At 40.5% G+C, this 16,731-nt stretch overlaps 1 protein-coding gene across 26 annotated transcripts in view; it reads left to right on the forward strand.

The window, feature by feature from the left end:
- CACNA2D3 (calcium voltage-gated channel auxiliary subunit alpha2delta 3) overlaps window positions 1–16,731 on the forward strand; it is a 924,345-nt gene that overhangs the window by 260,526 nt on the left and 647,088 nt on the right. The gene's annotated exons all lie outside the window — the stretch shown is intronic.

Below are 16,731 nucleotides of genomic sequence, written 5' to 3' on the forward strand. Positions count from 1 at the left end.
TCACTCAGATCCTAAGCAGATGGAGCCAGGACCTCTGGCAGGCTCTACTCTCTGGGTGATGGAGTAAGTGGCCAGGAGGCAGTCTTCATCACATCTGCAGCAGTTTCTAGTCTGCTGTGGTCCATGGCACTTGGATTTTTCCACACTGCTCTGCTTACCATTTCCATCCTCTCCCTACATCTCTGCATCTCTACATCTCTGCATCCCTGTATCCCTTTATCCCTCACATCCCTGCATCTCTGTATCTCCATATCCCTGGATCTCTGCATCCTCACATGCCTGCATTTCCTGCATCCCTGTATATCAGCATCCCCATGTATTCCACCTCATCACATGCCTGCATCCTGACATCTCTGCATCCCCATATGCCTCACACCCCTGCATCTCTGCCTTCCATTTGTCTTGTTCATGGAGCTGACCCTGGGGATGTAGAAGATAAGTACCCACAGCTGTTTCTTCTCTTTAAAGGAGTTTACTCAATGAAGGAATATGGATTTAGGAGTCAGATCTAATTTCAAAGCCCATGTGGCCATTTAATAGCTGGGTAAGTTCTTAGGCAAGATTCTTAGCTCCTCTGAGCCACAAATTAAGGGTTATATGAGAAAGGGATCTAAGGCACCAGACTCAGTGCTGTTTAAGCACCTTCCCACTCTGCTGCTCTTCTCCTTTTCTGGAATTTTCTAGTATCCCTGTTGTCCCCTCTCCTTCTACTCTATCCCATCTGAATAGCTCTGGGGATACCAAAAATGGTCAGGGCAGAGAGGGCTTGGATTTTCCTCCTAAATGCAGATAAATCAATATACTTACATATCATCCATTACCACTCATGGGGAGCCCCAGTATTCCCTGTGGTTTCAGTGAGTGAGTGCTGAGCTACAAGCACCTTTGGGGTACCAGACCCATGTCAGGCACTGAGAATGCAGGGAAGGGCCAGGTTCCAGCCCCTGAGCACAGCTCTGCCTTGTTAATAGCAGAGAGTAAAGCCTTTGGGAGAGGTTCACTGAATGATCTTGATGCCTTTTCCAAGAATGTGGATTAGAGATTGACACATAGCATCTTTGGGAGCCCAGCTTTCATCTGAGCAGTTCAAACATGGGTATTCCTGGCCTTGGACACTTCAGCCACCTTAGGGCACAGTGCAAGTTGGTTGGTTTAAATGAGAGTTGAATTTCTTCTCCTACTCAGACATTTTTATTAAGTGATTATTAAATTCAATTATTTAAATTTAATGATTAGTAGGTATGAATCCTGGATAACTTTTCAGACAGAAGTTGATCTCTGGCATATTGGGCAAGAGAAGACATCAGGAATATGTCTGTATCATAGATTTGCTAGGTGCAGAGAGCTGGTAGACACATTTTTATTTGTATTCTGAAGATAGAGGATGTTTGCAAAGTTTAGTTCAGGCACCAAACTCTTATATAAAATAAATGCATATTTTAAAAATGTCATAAAGTAGCAATAATTTTTATAGCTCAAAATTATCCAGCCTTCCATCTCTGTTATCAACTGCATTTTACGTATCTGTCATAATATTTGCCTTTCCACTTCTTTTAATGGGTCAGGGTATTTTGGAATCAATTACACAATGCTTTTGTTTCTCACATTAGATGTACCATCAATTCTTTTCTTAAATATTTTGTATATTAAAAATAACTTCTTAGGTGACATTAATTATGATACACATCGCTGCCGAGCTATTCTTCCCTAGTGATATTAATGATAGTGTTTCAGCTTTCCTGACTGTCTCTGTTATTAACCCATCATAAATACCAGCCCCAATTAGTGTGCAGAAGTGAAATCAGTTGAGAAGTGGAATGTATGTGCAGCAAATAAAGAGTTGATGCTGTGTCTTTCCTCAACGAACAACTGAATTTTGTCATCTGTCAAATCTGAATTCTTAATTCTTTTTGTGTAAAAATGCATACTCTGATTTTTTTCCCGCATTTTACAAAATAATTTATAATCACAGTTGGTGGTGATGTCTGTTTGCAAAATCTTATGATTTGATTTCTTTCCATTCTGTTAAGTCAGAAAATCCTATTTTTATTCAAAGATATTATGCTGTGTAGTTCCTTATTAATGTCTGCTTGTACTCCCTATTTTTGTGCCTTTCTTTGTTCTTGGTTTTTCCCTTTTTTCTCTCCCCCAAGCCTTTACCTTTCCTTCCCTCCTCCCCTCTCTAACTCCCTTCCTCCTTCCCTCTCTCTGCTTCACTCCCTCCTCTTTCTTTTCTCTTGTCCCTTTGTTTTGGAGACCAAGCCTACTGTTGACTTGCTTGGTGTATGCTTTCTGCCGGGTCATTTGGCTTTGCAGAGTATCAGAGAGTCCTGACACTTTTGGATTATCAATACATATCTATTGACTAATAAAACGTTTCATAAAACAGATTTTTCAAAGGGCATAACAGAGAGAAGCTTTTAAATTAGCAAACATCTTGGGCACACGTGCTCCCCTCGGGTCTTCTTTCCAGAAAATAGCTGTTCTTTTGGTTGTTTAAGATGTGCACCTGGGGCAGGGTGGGGGTGTGTGTGGGGTGGTTTACATCCATGGATTGCGCTTGGTGTGAGCTTTGGAATAGGTATCCAAAAGTAGTGATCTTCAAATCAAGATGCTTTTAAAGGGAAAGAAGAGCTATTGATAATTGCTCCTGGACAATAGTTATAAACCAGGATTACGGTAGGCAAACGGGTAGGATGGCCAGATGAAATATAGATACTCTGTTGAATTTGAAATTTAAATATAACTGGGAGTCCTGTGTTTTTATTTGTTATCCTGGCAACCCTATTTGTAGTTATAAACACATGGGACATGCTCCCTGCCTGCAGGTGCTTCTAGTCCAGTTATCCTAGCCAGGTTATCAGTCTCAGGGACCATGCTGATTACTTAACAGGTTACAACCCTGGAAGGTGGGTGGTGCTTTCCCACTTCACATGGGGAGGATTAACAGGTAATACTATCTCCAAGGTCAGATAGCTGGGACCTGCAAGGTAGGGCAGAGAACTGGGAGTCTGGACCAGGACCTCAGATCCTACTACCTTCAAAGCCCTGCCTTCCCTCTCCCAAACCCTCCTTCCTTCCAACCAGCATGTGACAGCACCGAACTCCTTTTGCATGTTTTATAAGAGATCCTGCAAGTGAAAAGTCTTCAGTGTTACTTCTCCACTGCTGGATCTTCCAGGCAGCAGGAGGCAACCAGCTGTTTTCACTGTATCAAACCCAATGCATGTCATGCAGAAAAAATGTCAAGTCATTTTGAAAAATATCTGAAGCATAATGTGCTTGACAGGGGTGAAACAGCATTGGCCATAGTCACGTAATTACTACCTCAGTGTTTGTTTACCATGTGGCCCTCTCTTCTTCCACTAGAATTAAATCAATCTGAGCAACAATGCAGCCTTATAAAGCCTAGGTCTCAGCCGGTACAAAGTCAGACTTTCTCAGGTTCTTCCTACGCATGATCCTTGCCAGGTTGACTAAGCAACTTAACAGTTTCCTCCACATTCCTATCTTCAGACTAAACTCAGACAGACTTATTGAATTAAAGCAAATGGAGGTCACCTCTCTCTCTCCCTCTCTTCTCTCTCTCTCTCTCTCTCTCTCCATATATATATATATATATAGCGTGTGTGTGTGTGTGCGTGTGTGCCAACGAAAAATGTTAAGATAGGGTGAGGCTCTGAAGTCCAAGATCTGATTTGAATTTAAGCTGCCGCCAGACACCGTAATATTGCCATCCACTAGATGTCGCTGATGATTCACACCAGTGCAACTGTGAGCCCATTTCTGGATGTTAAAAAAAATCCTTAAAAATGTCAAGCCAGAACTAAAAATCTGAACTTCCAAGTATTTCTTTTTTTTTTTTAACCTTTTAGTTTTTAATATCTTCTCTGTATTCATCCAAAGGGGCCTTCTTTCTCCTTTCACTGATCTCTCTCTACCTTTCTGAATTTAGCAAAAACACAAGAAGGATAAAAAGGAAAGAAACTGTCTCAGTTTCTGTGTATGTTGCTTTTTGTTTGTTTGCTTGCTTTTGAATTTTTTCTGACACTCCTCAGACGTCATTTCCTTGATGCTTTTGGTTAGTGTGTATTAACATAACTTATCCAGTTACTCTAGGTTTCCTATACCCAGTGAAGTTGATTTGCCTTTTACAGATCTGTGTTTGGTTTACTTCAAAAAAGGAGAAATATGTCTTTACTGCTGGGGGTTTGCCCCTGACAATAGGAGGGATGAGATGGTTTTTGTAGTCCAAGGAGGCTAAGTCTTTGGTCAGCCATTCTGGTGTAAAGACTCAAGCTGGAGAGATGCTCCCAGAGGAAGATGGGTTGGTTGGAAGCAGAGGTAATGAAGCCATTCCCTCTGGTATACAAAGTCAGTTCTAGGCTGGATAGTAACAGCAAAAGCGGAAAGGCTGGCAGCTGCTATAGATTTCCACTCCTAATGAGCTACATTTTTTCCCCTAGAGCATGGCTAATAGGGGATGAGATCGTCAGATTTAAAAAGGGGATGTTAAAAGAAAGTAAGGATAGCTTTAATCAAACTGAAAAATTATAAAACTAATTTTTAGAAAAGCTTGAGACCCATGTAAAGTTATTTTGTAAGTATTATAATAGCAAGCTGTGCTTTTTCTTTATTTTTTTCTTAAAGAGTAGAGAAATCTTTTTTTGGTGGGGGCACACTCGAGGCACATGGAAGTTCCCAGGCTGGGGGTCCAATCAGAGCCACAGCTGCTGGCCTACACCACAGCCACAGCAATGTGAGATCCGAGCCATTTCTGTGACCTACACCACAGCTCACAGCAATGCCGGATCCCCAACCCACTGAGTGAGGTCGGGGATCAAACCCCCATCCTCATGGATATTAGTCAGATTTGTTTCTGCTGCACCACCACAGGAGCTCCAATCTCCTGTTTTTTAAGCCACAAAACTCTTGGTGTGGGAATATGTGTTGGGGGAGTGTCAGAGCCTGATATTAGATTGGGCATTTCGTCTAGAGCCTGTCTTCAGTGCAGGGGAGCCCTGCTGGTGTAGTACCTTCTGTAAGAGTCGTCTTAAGCTTCTCAGCTGTACATGAGATTTCAGTAAGAGTTGAAAGGGACTAGCAGATGTCCTGGGGGTTATACCAGGGTGGTGCTTTATGGATGACTGTAGAGTGAATGGCCCTTTGCCAAGCTCTTCTGCTTATCTCCAGTGCCTGCTTTGGTACATTTTTTTTTTTTTTTTTTTTTTGGCTGTAGACTTTTCTTGGAATGAAGCACTTGCTTGGGTTAATTTTTAAAATAATCTTTTATGGATTTCATTATATTGCTGAAAATGTAACATCCATGAAGTAAGAATAATGTAGGGTTAAATTTCCCAGCCTTTGAAAGAAAAACGCCCAAATTCGCTGATTATAATCTGACATTCTCTTTAGAATTTTAAGGGATGAATGCCCTATAAATGCCTACTCGACTGTACAGTGGATAGAGAATTGGGGGAAAAGAAGCCACAATGCAGTATCAAAACACAAAACACTTCCTGAGTTTCCCCACAGTATGAATTAATCATATTTGATACTAATTGTGTCCTTGCTACACAACAACTTTCTGTGTAAATTGTGGGAAAATACGAAAACATTTCCAAGCCCCAAGCACGTTTTACAGTTCGCTGTATATGTGATTTGTTATTTGCTAGGTATCCCTTTCAATACAAATTATTCTCTGCAGATTTACCAAGACGCAGTATTGCTATTTTTCATTTTTCGAAAGATTACTAATATTTCCCTTCCCCTCCAATCCCTTTAAAATGTAAAAAGTATTGGGGTTAGGTCAGTAACATAGCTTTGATCGAGCTGTTGGGCTCATTTAGAATTATTTGTGCGTTTATTATTAAGATCTCCAGTGAATTGTTTGACTTTTGTAATTTATAACTCTTTGTCCCAGAGCCAACATTTGGAATTTAAACTACCAAGAAATCATTTTTTATATCTTTGATTAAAGCTCCTCTTCCAACTCAGCATACTCAGAAGTTGGCCTAGTCCTAAACATGGTTTAGTTTCCTGATGGATCTTGGGTACTCTGGGTCCCTCAGATATGCCGTGGGTTTACCCTGCAGTAAAGTCCAAAACCAGACAGACCTTTGAGTTTTCTCCAGACCTGTAATGCCCTCCGCAACAAGCACTTTCAGACTAGAGTGATAACCTTAGATCTATGAAGACACTATCAGTAGAGGGTTCCTCTACATTTATTTGATTATTGTGGAGGTTTACTGGAAAATTAATTATTTCATAGAATAGTTAATATAAGTAATATGACACTGTATTATTAACAATATATATAAATACAATAAAGTATAATTGATTGATTCATTACTTATAGTACAAGATCATATAATATATATATTATTCAATGTATATCCTTCAAATAACTTAACCTTGTAGCTTTATCTAATCTGTACGTATAAAATGTATTGAAAAAGTTGGTTGTTTGGACCTCATATTCATCTGTAGGGGTTCAGATAAGTTATAGCCATAAAAACTATGATGAAGGTCTATATTCACTGATGTGAAAAGATGGCTACACTACATTCTCAGGCAAAAATAAAATAGAAACTGCAAAATGCTCTTGTACTGTTGTGGTCCCATTTTTACAAATGTATATGTTCATAGACACACATCTAAAAGACTATTTATTCACTGGACTATTAGAATTGTAGCTACTTAAATATTTTTATTTTTCTGTACCTTCTAATTTTTATGATGAAATTATACTACTTTTTATTATGAGAAAATAAACAAGGAAGCTTTTACTTGTTGGGAATAAAAGGTTGTGTTTGTTTTCAATCTCAGTTCATTGTGTGTTTTCAGATGCTGATATCAAAATGTAACTAGAGCAAAAAACGCAGATGTGTTTCTGTAACATTGTGGATTCTAGGATAAAGTGTCATTCTCCAAAATATTGGTATCCATTTTAAAGGAGGAAGAAAAAACATGTTCTCTATCAGTTTGCCCCTGAAAACAAAAGCATTGAAATCATTTTCTCTGCTTCTTCAGAGCCAGTAGGCTCATTTCATGTCTTTCTTCCCACAAGGCTTGATTAGGATTCTCTTAAGGGTTTATCGAAACATTGCATATATATTAGAAATGTGAGGCTTTCAGCATATTCATATTGCTGTTGCTATTTATTATTTTTTTATAAATCACTCCAGGCATTAATCTTAAGAAAGCCTTCCAGGATTTAATTTATTTTAATTAAGATATAACATGAGGATGTAGTAAATGTTGACACTTTGCAAGTTCCCCATTCATGCTGTCTGCATTGTATCTTCTAATTTCCAGTTGCAAATAATGACCAACAATTACGGGGTCTTGCTTGATGCAATGGCCTTTTTTGTTTTTGTTTTTACCACGCCTTTTCTTGGGCCAAAATAATTAAGTGGTGGAATTCTTTTTTAAGAAAATCAAGTTGTTTTAGTTTAGGTAGGCTAACACAGTCTAGTCAGAATATTTTTATAGAGCCGGTGATTTGATTCAAAGCAAAAAGTAAATACAGATCCACTTGTGAAATGGATTATAAAATGACTTTGTGTTGTGCTTAATTTACACTGGAGGTTGAGAAAGAGAAGGATGAATACAGATCAGTGGGATAGTCATTGCAGTTGTGAGTAGCTGGGTATTTACTTCCTTGTTCAATGTCTGTCTCTCTTTCACATTGTAAACTCTGAGAATGGAGACTGCGTCTCTTCTTGGTTGTTGTAACTCCAGCAATCTCAGAGCCTGCAACTTAGTAGGTACTGAGTGGATAAATATCAAATGAAGGAATGTGTTCTGGAAATAGTAGAGTTGTCATCTTCAGGTATTTCTTCCTGGAGTTACTTTTCCCAAATATTCTTTAGGTTTTTATCAAAAGTTGAATTGGTCCAAAAAAATATCCGAATCATTCCTCTTTAAGAAATAGGACATTATTGATTTATCCAGTTCTAGGAAAGATGGAGTGGCCTCATTATTCCCAGATCCTCCCACTTAAAACTAAAAACCTCTAGACATCCCATAAAGAATGAGCATAGGAAGACTCTGAAAGGTAGAAGGAAGAAGACAGATCGTCTGAGAACCTTCAGACATGAGGAACCACACGGCTGTGGATCCCCTGGGTTTCTTACTACTTCTCATACATCATGAACAGAGCACGCCATAAGCCTCCCACCTGGACTGCCAATAAGCACAGACTACACAAAAACCCTGCTTCCATGGAGGACTGGGAAGAGAATGGCCTAATAGCTGAAAACCTTTTTGAGAATATTCTCTGTACACCAGCCAAGTACCAATGAAATAAATAGTCCCTCACCCCTCTGTGGTTTTAGCAGGTCCAAGCAGAGAGCTGAGCTTCTACCCCATGCCCCCATCTATACAATCAGGCAGCAGTGCTTCAGTTCTCCCACTTGGTAGTCTGGGCAGGACTGAGCAAGGAACTGGTCTCCCATTTCCTGCCTGACCGAAGCAGCAGTGTCAGCTTCTCCCACTTTGTGGTGTTTGTGTGGCTGAGTGGAACCTGAGCTTCCAGCCGCTTCTTGGTGCTCTTATTCCAGAATGAGCTGAGCCTCCACTACTGCCCTGTGTCAACAGGACTAAGTGAAGCAGTGCAAGTTGGGATTCATCAGCATTCTCCTTTCTCCTGCCCCAGTGGGAAGCTGACCTTCCACATTACCCACCCACACAGCAGCAATGAGACCGAAGGAGATGGTGTAAAGCAGAGTTAGTTGTCCCTCTGGTTTTGGCTCAGTGCCCCACCGGTGCTAATGAGGTCCCATATGGCATCAGGGAGACTCATCAGTGTGGTTTGACTCATCAGTACTCTAGTCTCTCCAACCCGTGAGAGCAGACCCAGTGGGCAGGTGAGCTTTCACCTCCACTAACATCAATAAAGTGGAATGAGGATGTGGAAATGGGCATTCTGCTCTCCTATCCTTTGGGGTTAGTAGGGCCCATTGGGAGCTGAGCTTCCTTGTCCATTCAGCAGCAATAAAATAGTGTCACTTCTGCCATCCCCCACTCTTCCAGTGGCAGTGGAGTTCATCAGGAAGCTGAACTTACACATTTACATAGAGCCAACCAAGTGACGTGAGTTGGAGCCCTGCTTTCACTGGGAAGTTGTTATCAGGGCTACCTCACCTGAATGCAGTAAGATGAGTGCAGTGTGCCACTTTTGCTGAGATAGTGTAGACAAGGCCCACTGGGAAGCTATATATGCACTCATCCAGCCTTCCTGCTGGAAGACAGACTGCTAAAGGAGAAGAATGAATAGAATTAAGAGTTTCATAATATCCAGAATGTCCAGGATACAGTTGAAAATCACTCCTCATACCAAGAACCAAGAAAAATCACAATGTGAATGAGAAAACAACCAACATGAATCAAGAATGAACCAGATATTGGATTTTATCTAAAATATCAAACAAGGGTTTTAAAGAAGCCATCATAAAAATATTTCAACAAGGAATTGCATATTTTCTAGAAACAAATGAAAATTGGAAAATTTCAACTAAGAAATAAATGTTATAAAAAGGATCAAATGGAAATTATGGAGCTGAAAGATACAATCACCAAAATAAAAGAAAAACTCACTGGATGGGCTCAATAGTAGAGTGGAGATGATAGGATAGAATAAATGAACTTGAGGACAGATCAATAGAAGCTACACTAGAATTTACCCAGACTGAAAAACAGAGAAATAGATTGGAAAAAGAAGGAGAACAGAGCTGGGGCAGGGTCATAGTCTGGAATAATTAAAAAAGAACTAGCATTCATATTTTCAGAGACCAGGGGAGAAAGTGAGAATGAAAAAGTGTTCAAAGAAATAATGGCTGAAAACTTCCTAATTTAGTGAAAGACATGAACCTGTAGATTAAGAAGCTGAAGCTGAGTAAACTCCAAACAGGATAAACCCAAAGAAATTTATATGAAGACACATTAGGATTTAACTTCTGAAAACTAAAAGCAAAGGAAAGAATGGACTTATTACTTGAAATACAACAGATTTCTCATCTGAATCCATGGAGGCCAGAGGAAGTCGTATAATATTTTTTCAGTACTGAAATTGTAGCAAGAATATCCCTCAGGAATAAAGGGAAGTAAAGAAATTCTCAGATTAAGGGATGCTAAGAGAATTTTTTGCTCCTTTTACAGGATGGCTAAAGGAAGTTCTCTAAACAGAAAGGAAATGGTAGCAGAGGCTTACAGCTTCAGAAAGGAAAGGAGAACATTGGGATGGGTAAAAATAGAGGTGAATATAATGGATTATCCTTCTTCTCACAAGTTTCTTAAACCATATGATTGAAGCAAAAATTATAAAACCAATTGTGATATTAAATGTGTACAGAGAAAATAAACAATCGTACTTACAAAGTGGGAATGTAAAAGGATCTAAATGCAAATAAACTCTCTGCAAGTCACTAGAAACATCTCTGTCAGTAGATTGCAATAAATCAGGCATTCATACTGTAATATCTAGAACAATCAGTATTTCAAATTGGTGGTTCTCCTTCCTGACTTTTTAAAAAATATGGTTATACACCTGCATATGTACCTTACAAAATGCAGAATGTTGACTTATGATTTTATATGTGCGTTCACATTTTACACGACATTCTGCAATTTGCTTTTTTATTTAATGTATTTTTTACAAGGCTTCATGGTGACTACTGTGTTAGATTTTTTTCACCACCTTAATTTTGCACCACCTTAATTTTCTGCTCCTTCATTGAGAGGCTTTCTCCCTCCCTCCCCCGCCCAGGATTTAGCCACTGTGAGCAATGTGTAATGGACATGCTTGTTGGAGGTTCCTTGACTACGTGTGTGTCTGTGTGTGTTTGTTTGTATTTGAATTTTTCTAACTGAAATAAAACCCCTTCGGTATTTTCCTCCCTATTGTTCGCTTGACTCATTCTGGCCAATATGCTAAATCAGATTTGTGCAGATCCCATTTAGCAGGGCATAGCTTTCCTAGAAATGCAAACTCTAAGAGAATCAGAAGATGTGTTCCTGCATCATGGTAGGCCTTCAGCCAAGGGGTTCAAACATTGCTGGTCACTTTTCCCAGAGCACAGGGATGTTCAGGAAGTCTTTTCACTATGTTCAGGTATCCCTGATTGCCTACAGATCCATTTCCTTGAGGATTCTTGGGACCACTAGAAAACACCCTCCATTCTTTGCTCCCTTAATTTTTTATAGCATTTATGGACATGGATCCTTCCATCTCTCTGGTCCGTTAAGATGGTTAAACACAGCTAGTCAGGAAGCCCAGTCAATGGCAACAAAGGTGCCAGACTGCACTCAGGTAGCAAGGGAGACAGATGCTCTTTGACTGAGAATGTTTGCAGGTTGGTACACCATCAGTCACTGGCCAGAAGGGAATAGACATTATGGATGCTTGGTAGCTGATTTGGTGGGATAGGGGGAAGATGTAGACATAGATGTACACACAGTGGATATATGAGTTCTGTAGGGGTTGTATTAAGGAGAATATTATAGGCAAATAGAATTATGATAAATTAGTGATGATTAAATGGCTAAAATTTCTCTGAGGACAAGAAAGGCTTTGTTAACTCCTTGGGAAGGGTAGTAGGAAAGGGTCACTCCTTTATTGCTACCAATGCTCTTTGAATATGGAAAATCTGTTGGTTTCTAAGTGAATCTTTTTTTTTTTTTTTTTCGCCTTAACTATCTTGTGAGTTGCTTCCAAAATACGGTAGAAAAATAATTTGTTTGCTGACATGTAGGGGATTTTAGTTAGTACTTTGTGTTTTATGATATGCCTTAGGATGGGTGATTTATCTTTATCAGTCTCCAAATAAGGGACATGAAGACTTTTACAAACAATTTTCAGTTGTGAAAACCTTCCTAAAAAATGTTGCTTTGGGAAATCAGGATGACCTCTTGTTCCTGATTTTCAGAGCAGCTCCCTGGGAGATGGAAAAACTCTTTGAGAAATCAGTGTATAATTAATGCGTATTTCTTTGTTTGAAAGAAAGACTAAATTATTATTAAAAGCACTTGAGGTGACCTGTCTTTTGTAGCAAGGGCATTTTGATGGCTAAATTATGATAAAGGGAGCATTGTGTTTGTCAGCTATTATCATTCTAAATTTGCATAAAAGTTATCATAATAGTGAGAGACATTAAATGCATTAATTATCCATTAAAGGGGTAATTTAACAGTCATTAAGAGAGGCACCAGTAGATTGGTGATCATCTTTACAAATGATGTACTTGATCTAAGCTTTATATAACATCAAAAAGATTAATCTGCCATTTTTACTTTGGTAAAATATACATTTTGTTTTCATTTTCTGGTGTTCTCGTGAGAGGAGGTGAGCTGAAGGTCCCTCCACTCTGCCATCCACTTTTCAGTTTGTGCCAGGAGCAGATGTCCTGTGGTGGCTTCCCTGGTCACCGAGTTGCCTGGGGAGTGGGCATCCTATCAGGGGCTCCTCGAGGTCAGGGAGTCATCTGAAGGACAGGCATCCCATCCAGAGCTTCTCAGTGGGTGCTGTTGCCTGAGGGAGTGGTCCTTGAGTCTGAGGCACACATCGCACTGGGCCCTCAGGCAGCACCTTCTTTGCTCCAGAGCCTTGGACACTGGACCTGTATCTAAAGCCCAGGTTAGTCTCCAACCAGGGTTTATGTCTAATTGATGACTAAATCCTTGTGCCAGGTGAGGCCTCCTCCCATTGAGAACTGCTTCTTTCTGTGCTCCTTATCTTGAGCTTCTCATTGAGGAGTTTTAAAGCTGGGGAAAAGAGATGTAAATGAATCACTGGCTTATTATAAAAAGGATATATAACTCAGGAGCAGCCAGATGGAAGATATGCATGAGTGAGATGTATGGAAAGGGCTTGGAGCTTCCATGAGCTCCTGTTTTAGTTTTCTGGTAGCTTCTGTTAAGAATTGAATATTGAAATGAAAGAGCAAGAATACATCTTGTGCCTGCCCTATAACTTTGCACAAGATACATGGTGATACCAATACCCAGTCTTGGACCATATTGGCTGATAGGATCCATATTTCTACCTGGCATGGGTGAGAAACCTTGCCATTGTCCCAAGATCAGTAACTATAAAGCAGCCTCATCACTGCTCTCAGTATTTCCCATTATATTGATCTTATGGCAGTTAGAGGTACCCACTTCCCATCTTCTGGACATCATAGCCAGCAGCCTGGAGCCACCTTTGTCCAGCCTATCTGTGTCTAAGTTTGAAATGTCTTTGTCTCCATTGGGGTTATGATGCTTGCAAATGAAAGGAAATGCTTAAGCTCTCCTGCACAAAGGAGTTTGTTTGTTTGTAAATTAGGATAGAGAGGTGGAACCCAAGGGCAGCAGAATAACCAGGCCATCTGAAGGGTTGAGGTGGGGAAGGGAAGAGTTCTTAGCAAACAAGACAGTCTCTTTCCCACCTACTGACATTGGTTGCTTTCCTTTCAGCCTTGTTGCAGACCTGGTTTCTCTGCTTTGCTAGGGATATGGGCCCTGGCCCTGACTGATGTGCATTTCTGAGGCCTTGCTAGATTGTAAACTCCTTAACGGTAGGAATGGTGTCCCCTATTTCTTTTGAATCTATGGCTTTTAGCATTTAGGACATACCCTTCTTTTTCATTATTAGATAAATGTGATCTAGTCTGACTTAGCAACATTTCTAAGTGGCCTTTTATATGCCAGATATCATTCATGGAAAAAATTATCCTTAACCCAACAAGGGCTCATGGGATGAATAAATTATGAGGATGATATATTTGGTTGGCATGGTGGGACACAAAAACTTTTACTTTCAAGTCTCTAATTATGCATGATTTTATACTGGCTCTTGAACAAAGAAAATCACAGAGAACCATTCTTTTTTTCTAGAATCTGCTGAAATTATTGATCATGGCTTATGCTATAAACCCATTATGGTAGACTCTATAGAATAACTCACACAGCCTGTTTCAACCTCCTCCCTTGCCCTCTTCTCCTTGTTCTCTCAGACTGTCTTTCATCTACGAATGCCCATGTGACCTAGTTCTGGCCAATGGGATATTGGCTGACATTCCTAGAGGGTTTTTTTTTTTTCCCCCATTACTTAAAAACATAAAGAGGAAGCTTTTCTTCATTTGCCTTCTTCCTATTTGGAACACAGTTGCTATGTCTGGAGAAGGAGCAGCCATTCTGCTACCATGAAAATGAAAGCCATAGGTTAAAGATGGAAGGCTAGCAAGTTGGGAGAAGCTGATACCTCAGAGAATGTTCCTGAATAGCTAGCTGCAAACTAACTGCTCATTTGTGCACAAAAAGCTCTTACTTCTTTAAGCTGTTGTTGGGTGGCTTTTTTGTTCCTTGCAGTTGAATGCACTGTGTGGACTAACATTCACATAGCAGTGCCAAAGCATTACCTGAAGAGTGTGAAGAATCATGCCCATTGGTTGAAATAGCCTAATTCAGTTGCTCCCTAAATCAGCATTTATTCATCCATGAATTAATCCATCCTTCATTAATCCAGTCAGCCATCTCTGTGTCCATTTGATTTATATGAATAGGGCAAGAGCCTACTGTATATGTTTAGCACTGGGCCAGGTCCTCTGAGAAACAGCGTTCCCATCTTATTTGGGGCCAACCACTTCATGAGTTGCTATTGAGATGAAGGTCAGAGACAGCAGGGAAAGAGCTTGGGGTTTTGGTGGATGTGAAACCACCCTTCTATTTGCCAACTGCCTGGAAACTTGAGCATCATCTATTTTTCTGTGAGTCTGCCTTTTCTGTAGAAATGGTTAGTACCTGCCTGTAGGGAGGCACTACATGGGACGTTTAAAGATGTAAAATATATGTCCTGACAGGGAGTTCCCTGGAGGTCTAGTGGTTAGGATTCAGTGCTTTCACCACTGTGGCCTGGGTTCAATCCCTTGTCTGGACACTGAGATCCCACATTAGCCACTGCATGCCATGGCAGAGAAATAAAAAAAAAAAAAAAAAAAAAAAAAAAAAAAAAAAAAAAAAAAAAAACCCTGGCACACAGAAGTGCTGAACAAAACTCCAGGGGGAAGAAAGCAAAGGGGAACTGCTGATGAAGAAAAGCACCTTGAATAAACTCCTCTTGTTTTGTTGGTGAAAGAAACTACATGGAATCAGGTGGATAAAGGGCAGCTTTTAATGCCAGAACTAGGCTCTGGGGAATTCAGGCTAGACTAGGAATTCTTCTATACCACCAGCTATCTGCCTTTTCCCTGGGTTGCTTAGTTTTGCCTTCTAAGTATATGTATGTTGGTGTGGTGGGGAGGCAGGCAAGTGGGTGTAATAATGAGGCACAGTTCCCTTTAGGCAGTGTCTTAGGTTGTGGTTAATTTGTTGCAAAACTCATGACCTGAAGGCTCTTGTTTCCTCATACTGGATTGCTATATAGGGAATTCCTATTTATGGCCTCTAATTCTTTGAGGCTTCTTTGCTAGGAGCAATTAGGAATGGGGAGGGAAAATGAAGCAGCATTGGGAATGCTTTCTTCCCCTCACCTGGCATGCTTTGCTGGGAGGAGCAGACACACCTTGCACAGACCTCCAGGTGTTGGGCTCCGCTCTTCATATATAGTGTCCTTTCCTTACCGGGTCAGTAGCATTGTGTTTAGCCTGCATGTTTGTCTCTTGCCACATACTGTCTTTAACACAGGCAAGTAGGAAGTTCCTGCTGTGGCTCAGCAGGTTATGAACCTGACTAGTATCCATGAGGATGCAGTTCTATCCCTGGCCTCACTCAGTGGGTTAAGGATGCAGTGTTGCCATGAGCTGTGTGTAGTGTCAATAACAGACGAGGCTCGGGTCCTGCATCGCTGTGGCTGTGGTGTAGGTCGGCAGCTGCAGCTCTGATTTGACCCCTAGCCTGGGAACTTCCACATGCTATGGGTGCAGCCCTAGAGAGCAAAAAAACCAAACCAAAACAAACAAACCAACAAACAAAAAACGTCAAAAAACACAGCCAGATAGAAGAGATGGGGAAGGAATACAACTTTTGCTGTTTCTTCCTTTGATCTTGAGTCACAGATCACAGTGGCTACAAGGTCATCTTTGCTTTACAGAGTTCTGTGACAAAACATGCTGCTGCTTTTTGGTTGTTACTGTGGAGAACAAACTGAAGATTTGATTTTTATGTACTCTCTTTCTCTTTGCTTCTGGAAGTCCTCATTGTGTTGTTCAACACAAAGGTGGCAATGAACTTGAAATCACCAATTTATTCCAGCAAGGCGAGGAAGGAGTGGAGACCTGCCACACTGAGTGTCACAAAGATGCTGAGTATGATATATTATTTCTCCCTCATAATGAATTCCCACCTTCTTTGGGGTTCTTGTTCGATGAGTGTCCTTGTTTGAATGTATTAACCAAGGTGCCCAGCTTTCCCCCTTAGCACCCGATCACCCCAGCAAAGGGAGGCCCTTGACACAAACCTGGCCTTTTAGACTCCCCTAGGACTTCAAATTGAGCAGAATGTCCCAGACACTCTTTGGCATTTTCTTTCTTTCTTTCTTTTTTTAATATTAAAAGAAAAGCTTTTATTGAGGAAAAAATGATAGTTTTTTTGTTGTTGTTTTCCGTTTCTTAGTAATGGTGTCATTGGGAGGAAGTAGAAAAGGGGGTGCAGGGGAGTCAAATCCTTTTGGGGGAGGAGGCTCAAGCTGCCCAGACTTTCTTGTCCCTCCTGATTTTGGGCACCTGGGGGCGGGGGTATGGGAGAGTGAAAGGG

This window comes from Sus scrofa, chromosome 13 (genome assembly GCF_054392235.1).
Source record: "Sus scrofa isolate SSC_HxYL_T2T_F1_AM1 chromosome 13, Sscrofa_HxYL_maternal_Yorkshire_Landrace_v2.0, whole genome shotgun sequence".
Classification (NCBI taxonomy): domain Eukaryota; kingdom Metazoa; phylum Chordata; class Mammalia; order Artiodactyla; family Suidae; genus Sus; species Sus scrofa.